This window comes from Ornithodoros turicata, chromosome 9, assembly GCF_037126465.1.
Source record: "Ornithodoros turicata isolate Travis chromosome 9, ASM3712646v1, whole genome shotgun sequence".
In the NCBI taxonomy this organism is placed as follows: Eukaryota; Metazoa; Arthropoda; class Arachnida; order Ixodida; family Argasidae; genus Ornithodoros; species Ornithodoros turicata.
In genome coordinates, this window is record NC_088209.1 from 791,790 (window position 1) to 802,007 (window position 10,218).

Here is a 10,218-nt window from a genome sequence, read left to right on the forward strand (position 1 = left end):
TCTCCTCTTACCAGCTGTACAGAACGATGAGCTATTAGTGCAAAATATTCGACTCTCGTCAGCGCCATCTGTGAGAGCGGACTGGGGAACAGGAAGCTGAGACAACGAGGATACACTCTAAGAAAAGGAGTAATTTTACTCCTTTTGGGGACTAAATGCATTTTCACAAAAAATAGTCCCCTTCAGTAGTAAATAAATGTTACAGAGTGTAGACTACATATCACAGTCTGTCGTAAGAGTCCCAGGTACATAATTCGTGTGCATGCATGAAAATATTTTGAAGCAAACCGTCAACCGTGATATATCGAGTGATATAAAATCTTGCGCCGTACATAGGACACAATTTGCGAAGAACGAAGCGCTAACGGTTTCTTACTCTGTGAGGGTGTAAAATTGCTAAGTTGGCTGAGTTATAAAGCCTTATGCCATCATATTGACCAAGATCACATATCTACGTAGGATGTTTCATTCAGGAGACCATTCGCGATGTTCAGTGACAATTCGCAGTCCTGGGGAGTAAATGTCGGGGCCAGGGGACTAAAATGGGAAGTAATTGCAGTCTAGGGGGAGCAGATGCTGTAATTACTCCCCGTTTTACTCCTTTTTTTTCTCTTAGAGTGTAGAAGGACGATGATCAGCCATGGTAACAGCAAAAAAGAAACAAAAAGAAACGAACTTCCACCAAGCTGTTCGAGGAAAAGTACGGGACTCCGATTAGTAACAAGTACTGGGCGTTTAATGACGATGAGGAGTATTTACGAAAATGGTGTTTAATCGAGGATGGTAAAAGGACGAAGAGATCGTCGTCGAACGGGTATCCTAGGGGATAACGCGAGGCGCACACTTACAACGTGACGCACAGCCGTTGAATACAACGTTGGCACTACACTCTAAATCGTTTCACACCTTTAAAGGTGTAAAATAGGTGTATTAACAAAGATCACACCCCTTTCACACCCTACAACTTTGTTTTGGAAGTTCCTGAGGGTGTAACAATGGTGTACTACACCCTCAGGTGGTGATAAGTGTGTCGCCCGGGGTGTAGGAAGGGGTATGTTTATTCTCGTTCACATGAACAAAAGTAAATGTATACAACAACCGGAAACGGGAAGTTACATTACAAAAGTGCATGGCGTGGATTTACAACATCGTCTACCATCTACAGATTTAGAAGATCTGTTGAGATAGTGCCTAAATTTCTTAAAACACGCCACTGAAACACTGAAAACACTGAAAGAAACCCACGTAGAACCCACGTTCACGTTTTGTTCTTCATGCATGTCGTCCACCATCTTGCCTGCGTCTACGCCTCTTTCGTCTTCTTTTTTTGTGTCTTCTCCGCGCTGAAAGCGCACATAGTATGCCAACACGCTGCGCCATCTGCGCATTCTTCTATCCCTCATTGCACTAAAATGAAATAGCTTCGGAGCTACAGCGTTCATAACGTCCTATTTCCCCCCAAAGAATGGACATAGTGTTGGACAATGGACGTGTTGCAGCCTTATCACCAACGCCCGCGTAAAATGGCGGCGCTAGACTCAGGCTCAAGATCACCAAAGACGATAAGAAGGAGTGGCTTTTTTAAGTCTGGCTCGCATTTCCGTTGACAGTTCCCGACAGCATTCCTGGCGACTGAACTGAGCCTTTCATGGAACAGAACATGGAACATGGAACATTTCATTCTTATTCTTGCTTCTAGGTTTCTTCTATTCCTCTAATCTTGCTGTATGGTAATTTTCACAGATGTTCCTTCGCTGCAAGATTCCTTCTGCAAGGACCTCCTACGATATTGCCCAGGAAATCTTCCACCAAAGTGGAGTTGACAGTTCCCGACAGCATTCTTGGTGAGCGAACTGAGCCTTTCATGGAACAGAACATGGAACATGGAACATTTCATTCTTATTCTTGCTTCCTGGTTTCTTCTATTCCTCTAATTTTTCTGTATGCTAATTTTCACAGATGTTCCTTCACGGCAAGATGTTCCTTCTGCAAAGGCCGCCCACGAAATCTTCCAAAGTGGAGTTGACAGTTCCCGACAGCATTCTTGGGGAGTGAACTGAGCCTTTCATGGAACAGAACATGGAACATTTAATTCTTATTCTTGCTTGATGGTTTCTTCTGTTCCTCTAATTTTTCTGTATGCTAATTTTCACAGATGTTCCTTCACGGCAAGATGTTCCTTCTGCAAAGGCCGCCCACGAAATCTTCCAAAGTGGAGTTGACAGTTCCCGACAGCATTCTTGGTGAGTGAACTGAGCCTTTCATGGAACAGAACGTGGAACATTTAATTCTTATTCTTGCTTGATGGTAAATTTCACGGCAAGATGTTCCTTCCACCACCTATCCTTGTGCAGCTTCAGATGCGTTTTCGTAACGCGTAAGCTATATAACGCTAGTTGGATGATACAGATAACGCTTTCGGAGCAGATTGTTGCAGCTTCAGATGCGTTTTCGTAATGCTCCAATTTTTTTTAACGATCCCGACGCAGAGAAAAAAGTACTGCGATGCAGACACGTTGGGACCGTCTACGACACAGTGGCTTAGTCGATACTCGGTAGCCACTAAGGCGAGTCGGCGCCTGTGTCGTATTTTGGAGCACATTGTTGCAGCTTCACATGCTTTTTCGTAACGCGTAAGCTATATAACGCGAGTTGAACGCTGCAGATAACGCTTTTGGAGTATATAGATTGTTGCAGCTTCAGATGCTTCTTCGTAACGCGTAAGCTGTATAACGCTAGTTGGATGATACAGATAACGCTTTCGGAGCAGATTGTTGCAGCTTCAGATGTGTTTTCGTAATGCTCCAATTTTTTTTAACGATCCCGACGCAGAGAAAAAAGTACTGCGATGCAGACACGTTGGGACCGTCTACGACACAGTGGCTTAGTCGATACTCGGTAGCCACTAAGGCGAGTCGGCGCCTGTGTCGTATTTTGGAGCACATTGTTGCAGCTTCACATGCTTTTTCGTAACGCGTAAGCTATATAACGCGAGTTGAATGCTGCAGATAACGCTTTTGGAGTATATAGATTGTTGCAGCTTCAGATGCTTTTTCGTAACGCGTAAGCTATATAACGCTAGTTGGATGATACAGATAACGCTTTCGCAGCAGATTGTTGCAGCTTCAGATGCGTTTTCGTAATGCTCCAATTTTTTTTAACGATCCCGACGCAGAGAAAAAAGTACTGCGATGCAGACACGTTGGGACCGTCTACGACACAGTGGCTTAGTCGGTACTCAGTAGCCACTAAGGCGAGTCGGCGCCTGTGTCGTATTTTGGAGCACATTGTTGCAGCTTCACATGCTTTTTCGTAACGCGTAAGCTATATAACGCGAGTTGAATGCTGCAGATAACGCTTTTGGAGTATATGGATTGTTGCAGCTTCAGATGCGTTTTCGTAACGCGTAAGCTATATAACGCTAGTTGGATGATACAGATAACGCTTTCGGAGCAGATTGTTGCAGCTTCAGATGCGTTTTCGTAATGCTCCAATTTTTTTTAACGATCCCGACGCAGAGAAAAGAGTACTGCGATGCAGACACGTTGGGACCGTCTACGACACAGTGGCTCAGTCGGTACTCGGTAGCCACGAAGGCGAGTCGGCGCCTATGTCGTATTTTGGAGCACATTGTTGCAGCTTCACATGCTTTTTCGTCTAAGCCACTGTGTCTAGACGGTCCCAACGTGTCTGCATCGCAGGACTTTTTTCTCTGCGTCGGGATCGTTAAAAAAAATTGGAGCATTACGAAAACGCATATGAAGCTGCAACAATCTGCTCCGAAAGCGTTATCTGTATCATCCAACTAGCGTTATATAGCTTACGCGTTACGACAAAGCATCTGAAGCTGCAACAATCTATATACTCCAAAAGCGTTATCTGCAGCATTGAACTCGCGTTATATAGCTTACGCGTTACGGAAAAGCATGTGAAGCTGCAACAATGTGCTCCAAAATACGACACAGGCGCCGACTCGCCTTAGTGGCTACCGAGTACCGACTAAGCCACTGTGCCGTAGACGGTCCCAACGTGTCAGCATCGCAGGACTTTTTTCTCTGCGTCGGGATCGTTAAAAAAAATTGGAGCATTACGAAAACGCATCTGAAGCTGCAACAATCCGCTACGAAAGCGTTATCTGTATCATCCAAATAGCGTTATATAGCTTACGCGTTGCGAAAAAGCATCTGAAGCTGCAACAATCTATATACTCCGTGGAGTGGAGTGGAGTGGCGTAGAGGAAGACGGGAGAGGTCTGCCTGTCAACACCGACGGCAAGTTTCTCCCGCTGGGAAAGGGGTGGGGAGGAGGGAGGGAGGGAAAGAGAGAGAAAAGAGAAGAAATCAGTCAGGGGCCGTCGGGGTGGCAAAGTCCAAGGTTGCTGGGGAGGTCTTGTAGGTCAGGCAGGCTCTCGGGTTCGGGGCAGGTCCGTGGGAATTGTGCAACGCCGTGGGCGACGCAGGGTGGTGCAGGATGGCGGCGGCGGGGGACCTGGGGTGGCTGTTGTGTCCTGGGAAGTCCATAGGGGTCGTGCGATGCTGAGGGTGACGTAAGGCGATGGAGGGAGGCGGTGGCAGTTGCAGAAGTGGGACCTGGGGTGGCTGTGGTGTCCTGGCAAGTCCAAGGGGGTCGTGCGACGCTGTGGGTGACGTAGAGGGCGCAGGGTGGCGGCGGCAGGTGGCGAAGTGGTCCAGGGGTGGCTTTTTGTGTCTGGCAGGTCCATGGGGTCATGCGACGACGTAGGGCGGTGGAAGGTGGCGGCGGCAGGTGGCGAGGTGGTCCAGGGGTCATGTCAGGGGTGGAATTGGTGTCTGGCAGGTGCAAGGGGGTCGAACGACGCCGTGTGTGACGTAGGGCGGTGCAGGATGGCGGCAGCAGGAGGAGAAGTCGTCCAGGGGTCAGGTCAGGGGTGGCTTTGGTGTACAGGCAGGTCCGTGGCAGACGTAAGGCGGGTCAGGAAGGTGGCGGCAGCTGGAGAAGTCCTGGGGTCAGGTAAGGGGTGGCTTCTGGTGTCCTGGCAGGTCCTGGGGTCCTACGCTGCCCTAGGCAGCGTCAGGCGGAGGAGGTCCGGAGGGCGGCAGCTACAGGCGGGTGTCCAGGCCGGTAGAGCTCAGGAACTGCAGCAGCTCCCTCTGGATGCGTCGGCGATGGTGTCGCGGGCCCATGGGGTAGACCAGGTTAACCAGGCTGTGGTCGGAGATGCCGGCGCTGGACAGGTTCTGGAAAAGAAGATCTCTCTGAGAAGCAGTATCTCTGCAGCGGGTGATTAGGTGAGCAACACTCTCCTGGACACCGCAGGTTCCGCAGCGTGGGTCGTCGAAAAGGCCAATCGTGAAGCCGTACGCCCGGGTGAAGGCGCACGACGCACGGAGCCTGAGCAGCAGCGATGCCTCGTCCCTGGTTAGGCCGGCCGTCATGCAGGGTGGTGGTGCTGTCCCATCCGCCGTGGGCTTGTCCTTGTGGAAGCTCCGCACATGGAGGGCGATCCTCTTCTTAGCCTGGCTGGTGGTAGATGGTTCCTGGCGGACCAGGGTCTTTTATTTTTTTTTTATTATTCGGACCAGGGTCAGGGATGCCTTTGTGGGATGGGATCCACTGCAGCGCGATGCGATGACCGGATGCCAGGAGGAGCTGCAGCTTCTGGTGTGCTCTGAAAGAAAGATGGCAGTGTTCATAACGGTTGTTTAGCCTCGACAGAGCCTCGCGGGAGTCCGTGAGGATAACCGCTTTGGTGGCGCTCGTCTTGGCGATGATGTCCAGGGCTTTCGTGATCGCCAGGAGTTCTGCATACGTGGAGGAGAGGAGTCCGGACAATCCTTCGGCCCAGGAGAACTGTGTTGCTGGGATGTGGCAGGCCAGGGAGCAGGCGCGTCGTCCAGGGTCGACTGAGGCGTCCGTGTACATGTGCAGGTAGTCCTGGTAGCTCTCATGAAGGCGCACGGCGGCCAGGAACCGTGCCACCGCATCCGGAACGTCCTTTTTCCGCGGCAGGCCTGGCAGTGTTGTCCGGATGGCGGTCCCGAGGAGCCTCCATGGAGCATCTGGACTGGGAACTGGTGGGATGGGCTGGAACAGCTGGTCCTGCGTGAAAAGCGTACATGAAAAACGGCTCCGTTGTCGGTCCCTTAGACGCTGCAGTAGCGCCCTTCCGGTTGTTGTCCTGTTAATTCTGGTGAGCTGGTTCAGCAAGTGTTGGGTGGCTCGTAGTTGGAGAGGGAGAGCGGCAGCCTCGGCGTACACGGCGACGTTCCGCGCCCCAGGTGGGAGTCCGAGAGCCAGCTTCAGTCCGCGACGGTGGAGCAGTTCTAGGGATTCCAGCGCTGATCTGCTGGGCTTGGCGTAGGGGAGTCCGAACAGCATCCGTGCGGCTTTGGTGGCGTTGTGGATTGTCAGGAGGTTCCTCTTGGGGCAGCCGGAGTGCCGTCCGCTGAGTCGCTTGGTCACGTTCAGGGTTGTCTTGCATCGGGTCTGGAGGTCCTTGACGAGTGGCGCCCAGGAAGACCTGGAATCCAAGGTTACTCCGAGAAAAGGGTGGACACGTACCTGTTCCAGTGGTGTGTTTTCCATCAGGATCGGTTCAGGCAGCGTACACCCGTTTGCCGTGGAACCAAGCAGCATGACCCTGGTCTTTTCGGCTGACGGGGTGAGTCCGAGGCCACGGATGTACTCGGTCGTAGCGTCCACGCCCTTCTGGATGGTCTTCATCACTTTCCAGGGGTCCTTGCCGTTGGTCCACAGGCAGATGTTGTCCGCGTAGATGGAGAGTTGCAGGGGAGGTGTTGCTGGTAGGGCCTTGGGAAGTCCAGCCATGACGAGGTTGAAGAGCAAGGGGGCTCAGGATACTGCCTTGAGGTAGACCGAGGTTCTGTGGGCGTGGGGTGTAGAGGACGGTGGTCTCCCTCTACATGAGCCCCGACCGGCGATGATGGTATGCCACGGAGAGGCGGTGACGGTGGCCTGTCTCCATGGCCGCGCCGGTGGAACTGAGGCCGGTGCTCCACGCGCGTGGCCATCGTTGTCGTCGTCGTCGTCGTCGTCGCCCGCTACAGGGGTCCCCCGGCCGTCAGATGCGTTGCGGACGCATCGCAAGAGCTGGAGTTAACGGGCGACCGTGGTAGGCGTATAGACGTGGTGACGTGTGGTCGAATAGGGGCACGGCACACGTTGGCGGCGTTTCAGAGGGGATGAAGACGGGAACAGCGATCCGTGCGTAGGTAGTCATCCTTGCGGTAGGTGTGGACGGGAACAGCGATCCGTCGCAGAGAGAGTGAGGCGCTCGGTGTCGTGGTCCTGGGGTGCCGCGACCGGCACGGGAGCCGAAGCTCGATAGTCCCAGGTGGAGTGAGTGAGGTGCCGAGACGGGCTTAAGTGTGCCGAGGCGTCGGCTGCCGCGACTGCCGCAACCGGCAGGTGAGCGCAAGGCTCGAGTGTCGCGGCCGGCAGTGAGAAGCGTGAGAAGACTTGAGCGAAGAGAGAAGCGTAGGTGAGAGAGAGCGAAGAGTGCGGTAGGAGTGAAGGTGGGCCGTGTGTGCCGGAGGTAGTGCTGCTCGATGGCGTGGTCGGAAATTTGGGATTGTGAAGGGCCGAATTGCTGCGGACGTGATGTTCTTTGTCCGGGTCACCAAATGTAGAGGACGGTGGTCTCCCTCTACATGAGCCCCGACCGGCGATGATGGTATGCCACGGAGAGGCGGTGACGGTGGCCTGTCTCCATGGCCGCGCCGGTGGAACTGAGGCCGGTGCTCCACGCGCGTGGCCATCGTTGTCGTCGTCGTCGTCGCCCGCTACATGTGGAGCTCAGCGTCGATCGCAGTCGGACCCTGAAAGAGCGGTTGGAAAGTAGAGCGTGAATGAAAGCAGCTGCCTTGCCTCCGATTCCAGGGTCGACGAGGGAGTCCATGACGGTGTTGATGGGGACGCTGTCGAAGGCGGCCTTGATGTCGAAGAACACCACTGCCGTTCTGCACTTGCGTTGGGCGTCGTCGTCCACGTCCGAGACATATCCAGCACAGAGTCCTGGCAGCAAAGGTTGCGTCTAAAACCTGTCATGCAGGGGGGAAAAAGGACTTGGAACTAAGTAGCCATGTAATGCGGCGATGTAGCAACCGCTCTGTCAACTTAGCCAAGCATGATGTGAGCGATATCGGTCGATAGGAGCTCAGTTCGCCCGGGGGCTTCCCTTGCTTCAATATCGGCACGATGACGCTCTCTTTCCAGGATGGTGGTAGCATGCTGTGGTCCCAGCACTGGCTGATGGAATCCAGGAGCCGTGTAGTTGTCTTGTCCGGTAGGTTCCGCAGGCACTGGTAGGTGAGTCCGTCCATCCCAGGGGCTGACTTGGCTTTCAGGGGGTCCAGGGCGAAGCGCAGTTCTCCGGCCGTGAAGGGGTGGTCCATGTCCGTGGGGGATGCCGGATGCGCCGCCGTGGAGGGGACGTCCCTCCCTGCGCCGAACAGGTCGGCGAAGTCCTCTGCCAGCTCCTCAAGGGAGACCCCTTTGGCTAGAGCCATGGAGCTGAAGGGGTTCGCCTTCCTCCTCCCCCTCCCCCCCCCCAGGGCGTTGACGACAGACCAGAGTTTCCGGGCCGATGTGCTGCTGGTCAGGGAGGCTGAGAACTGCTTCCATTGGGAGCGCTGCAGCGTGACCGCGTATCTGCGCAGGGCGGCGGAAACTCGTCGGTAAGCCGTCAGACGCCTGGGGGAGTGGTTCCGACGCAGGGCCCTCTGTGCGCGGCGCCTCGCAGCACACAGGCGGAAGTACTTCAGGTCAAGTCCTTTGGGTCCGGTTGCTGGCGCAGTCCCGGACTTGGTTGCGGCGGCCAGGGCTGTCCTGATGTCCTCGCAGATGTCCTGGGAGGCTGGAGATCCGTCCAGGCAGGCTCGGAAGGAGTCCCACACGACGATGTTGGTCCGTCGCTTAGGGGCTCGGTGCTTGTAGGCCAGGGTCACGTCGATCGGGAAGTGGTCGCTACCCCAGCTGTCCATTCCGACTTCCCAGTGCGCAGGGACGTCCGGGGTGTGCATGGTGACGTCGATGGCGCTGGATACTGGTGGCCTGTAAAAGGTTACCTCACCTGTGTTGGCGACGAGCAGACTGCAATCCTCCAGGGACTGCACTAGGCGTCGGCCGCGGCGGTCAGCGTTGCAAGAACCCCAGAGCGGATGGTGCGCGTTGAGGTCACCGCAGAGAAGCAGAGGGCCTGGCAGGGAGGACTGCACTTGCTGCAGGAAGTCGTCAGGTATCTGGTCCACCGTAACCGCGTAGCTGGGACGGATGTAAGCAGAGGCGACAGTGAGTGAGTCATTTCCAAAACTTACCTTTACAGCTGTGACTTCAATCACGGCTGACGACAGCTGGTCTGTGGGCAGCTGGGTTTGTGCCAGGTGCCTTGCGACGAAGACTGCCGTGCAGCCGTGGCCGAAGTGTGGTATGCTGGGAGAGGTGTACATGATGAAGCCAGGTAGCCCCATCGTGTCCGGGATGTTGCATTCCTGGAGGCAGATGACGCTGTAGCTGGTCTTGGAGAGGCGTTACTTGAGCTCGGCCAGCCTGGGTCGTAGTCCGGCACAGTTCCATTGCAGGACGCGGGGGAAGGCGGGTGCGGTAGGTTGTTGGCTCCGGTGGGGCTTACTGTCCATAACTGAAAGTAGAAAGCAGACTGGTAAGCATTGGTTCCATTACCTTGAAGGCTTGGACTTCTGGGATGTTTCTGGCAGCTGGGATGGCAGCCAGCATAGCACGGAAGGCTGTGATGAGCAGGGGGACCAACATCATCACCAGCTGGGTGCCCTGGGGAGGTGCAGGTTCCGGCTTGGCAGCAGCTTCCTGTACAGCAGGCTTGGGAGGGGCCGGCGTCGTCCGCGGGGGTCTGTTGGCGGCAGGCGGCGGCGGTCTCTGGGTCGGGGCAGGGTCCCTGGGCAGATCCCAAACACTGGGGGTAGCATTAGTGTCAGGAATCTTACCTGAGGCCGGTTTGGCTGTGGCAGGCTTCTTGGCAGGGGTCGCTGGCTTCGGCAGTGCTGGGAAGGCGTCGGCGCTGCGGACGGGTGCTGGGCGCGTTGGCTTCACGATGGCAGGGTTGATGCGGCCGCTCCGGGACGGGCGGACCTCGCAGGCTTCCGTCTTCACAGCAGCGATGGCGGCCTTCCTCCTGGGGCATCCTCCGAAGCTGGCTGGATGGGGACCTCCGCAGTTGGCGCACCGTTGCTCCTTCCGCGTCGT